Below are 3,879 nucleotides of genomic sequence, written 5' to 3'. Positions count from 1 at the left end.
ACCAGAATTCTATCAAACCTTCCAGGAGGAGCTTATTCCCATACTCCAGAAATTATTCCAAAAATTTGAGGAGGAAAGAATCTTCCCCAACACGTTCTATGAAGCAAACATCACCCTGATACCAAAACCAGGAAAAGACCCAGCTAAAAAGGAGAACTTCAGATCAATTTCACTAATGAATATGGATGCAAAAATTCTCAACAAAATCTTAGCCAATAGACTACAGCTTATCATCAAAAAAATCATACATCATGATCAAGTAGGTTTCATCCCAGGGATGCAAGGTTGATTTAATATACGCAAGTGTATAAACATTATTCACTGTATCAACAGAAGTAAAATCAAAGACTATATGATCCTGTCAATAGATGCAGAAAAAGCATTTGATAAAATCCAGCATCCTTTTTTAATTAGAACACTGAAGAGTATAGGCATACGTTCCACATTTCTGAAACTGATGGAAGCTATCTATGACAAACCCACAGCTAATATTTTACTGAATGCAGTAAAACTGAAAGCTTTTCCTCTCCAAACTGGAACCAGACAAGGTTGTCCTCTGTCACCATTACTATTCAACATAGTGCTAGAAGTTCTAGCCAATAGAATTAGGTAAGACAAGGAAACAAAGGGCATCCAAAAGGGAACAGAGGAGGTCAAATTCTCCCTTTTTGCTGATGATATGATCTTAGAGAACCCCAAACACTCAACCACAAGACTCCTGGAAGTCATCACAAAATTCAGTAAAGTCTGAGGATATAAAATCAATGTCCACAAGTCAGTTGCCTTTGTATAAGCCAACAATAGGCAAGAGGAGAGGTTAATTAAGGACACAACTCCCTTCACCATAGCTTCAAAGAAAATAAAATGCCTATGAATATACCTAACAAAGGAGGTGAAGGACCTCTATAAAGAAAATGATAAAACCCTAAGAAAGGAAATATCAGAGGATATTAACAAATGGAAGAACATACCATGCTCATGGCTGGGAAGAATCAACATTGTTAAAATGTCTATACTTCCCCAACCAATCTACCTATTCAATGCCATCCCTATTAAAATAACAACATCATACTTTCAAGATATGGAAAAAATGATTCTGTGCTCCGTATGGAACAACAACAACAACAACAAACCCGTATAGCTAAGGCAATTCTTAGTAATAAAACAAAGCTGGTGTCATCACCATATCAGATTTTACGCTGTACTACAAAGCCATAGTGGTCAAGACAGCATGGTACTGGCACAAAAATAGAGACATAGATAAACATCTTACAACCACCTAATCTTTGATAAACCAAACAAGAGCATACCTTGGGGGAAAGACTCTCTATTCAATAAAAGGTGTTGAGAGAACTGGATATCCGCACGTAAAGAACTGAAACTGGACCCACACCTTTCCCCACTCACAAAAATTGATTCAAGATGGATAAAGGATTTAAATTTAAGGCATGAAACAATAAAAATCCTCAAAGAAAGTGTAGGAAAAACACTGGAAGATATTGGCCTGGGGAAAGACTTCATGAAGAAGACTGTCGTGGCAATTCCAACAACAAAAATGAACAAATGAGACTTAATTAAACTGAGAAGCTTCTGTACAGCCAAGGAGACAACAACCAAAGCAAATAAACAACCTACTCAATGGGGAAGGATATTTGCATATTTTGAATCAGACAAAAAGCTCAATAACTAGTATCTATAGAGAAGTCAAATTAATCCACATGAAAAAAGCCAACAATCCCATATATCAATGGGCAAGAGACATGAATAGAATCTTCTTTAAGAAAGACAGACGAATGGCTAACAAATATATGAAAAAATGCTCATCATCCCTAATTATTAGACAAATGCAAATCAAAACCACCCTGAGATACCATCTAACACCTGTGAGAATGGCCCACATCACAAAATCTCAAAACTGCAGATGCTGGCATGGCTGTGGAGAGAACGGAACACTTTGACACTGCTGGTGGGACTGCAAACTAATACAACCTTTATGGAAGGAAGTACGGAGAACCCTCAAAGAACTCAAGCTAGACCTCCCATTTGATCCTGCAATCCCATTATGGGGCATCCGCTCAGAAAGAAAAAGAAATCCGTTTATCCTAAGGACACTTGCACTAGACTGTTTATTGCAGCTCAATTTACAATCACCAAAATGTGGAAAGAGCCTAAATGCCCACCAACCCAGGAATGGATTAACAAGCTGTGGTATATGTATATCATGGAATGCTATTCAGCCATTAAAAAAAAATGGAGACTTCACGGCCTTTGTATTCACATGGATGGAAGTGGAGCACATTATTCTTAGTAAAGCATCACAAGAATGGAGAAGCATGAATCCTATGTACTCAATTTTGATATGAGGACAATTAATGACAAGGGGAGGGGTAAGCAGAGAGAGGAAGGAGGGAGGAGGGAGGAGGGAGGAAGGGTTTAGCAGAGAGAGGGAAGGAGGAAGGGAGGAGGGGTCTTGGTGTGTGCCACACTTTCGGGGGTCAGGACGCAATTGTAAGAGGGACTTACCTAACAAATGCAGTCAGTGAAACCTGGTTTCTTGTACCCTCAATGAATTCCCCAACAATAAATTAAAAAAAAAAAAAGATGCCTGACTCATCCTGTGGCTTGCCTTTTTTGCTTCTTAGTCATGTCTTTTGACAAATCTTAATTATTAAGTTCCAAAATTCTAGTTGCCAATTGTTTGTCAGTTACATTTGCTGCTAGTGTAGGGTGACCTGACGTCCCGCTTTTGGCAGGACAGTCCCAATTTTTAACAATTTGTCCCGCGTTCTGAGGCGTTTTTAAAAAGTCCAGATTTTTGGAAAGAATGCACGAAGGGGCAGAAGAACAGTAAGGGAATATACGGTTTTCGGCTGCCATGTGGCTATTTCACCAGGATATGAGTTTTATATTATTTTTGTTAATTTTATAATGTTAAACTGTAATAATAACAAATAATTGTTGAGAAGTGATTATTGAGAACTGCTTATCAAAGTGCATTGTTGTCAGGCCCCATCCCTGCCACACCTCCCCCCCGCGCCCCATCAATGGTGTCCCGCTTTACTAATGTTAAAATCTGGTCACCTTATGCTAGTGTCCTCTCCAGGTCAGTGGCTTATCTTTTTCTCTTTATTTTTTAATGGGGACTTGTGTAAACAGAACTTTTTCATTTTCAGTTTGAACGGAGTCAGTATTATCAATCTTTTTCTTTTGTAGTTTATACATTTGGGTTTCATTTATTTATTTTTAATTTTATTCTTCTAATTATTTTTTGAGACAGAGTCTCACTTTGTCACCCTTGGTAGAGTACCATGCCATCACAGCTCACAGCAACCTCAAACTCTTGGGCTTAAATGATTCTTTTGCCTCAGCCTCCCAAGTAGCTGGGACTAAGGGCAACTGCCACAATCACCAGCTATTTTTAGAAACAGAGTCTTCCTCTGGCTCAGGCTGGTCACTAACCTGTGAGCTCAAACAATTCACCTGCCTTGGCTTCCCAGAGTGATGAGGCTACAGGTGTGCTCAGGTGAGCCACTGCACCTTGTTGCAAGTGCCTTTTTTATAAAATGTCTTTTTTTCCTTTGGGTAAATAGCTAGTAGAGGGATTGCAGGATCAATGGTAGGTCTACTTTTAGTTCTTTGAGGAATCTTCATACTAATTTGGGTTTTTTTTTAAGGAATCCTTCTGTAGCCTGTGTACAAAAAGTTTTATAATATAATTTTATAAAATTTATCACATAGGGAGCTCAATGTATGTGTTTGTGTATCTGTAATCCGTTAAGCTTTAAAGATTTGCTTTTCACATTTAGGTCTTTTATTTTATTATTATTTTTTTTATTTTGCAAGAGAGTTTCATTATGTTGCCCTTGGTAGAGTGCTGTG

This window comes from Otolemur garnettii, unplaced genomic scaffold (genome assembly GCF_000181295.1).
Source record: "Otolemur garnettii isolate 467f Iridium unplaced genomic scaffold, OtoGar3 scaffold00153, whole genome shotgun sequence".
Lineage (NCBI taxonomy): Eukaryota > Metazoa > Chordata > Mammalia > Primates > Galagidae > Otolemur > Otolemur garnettii.
The sequence above is the reverse complement of the archived record's forward strand: the minus strand, read 5'-3'. Positions refer to the sequence as shown.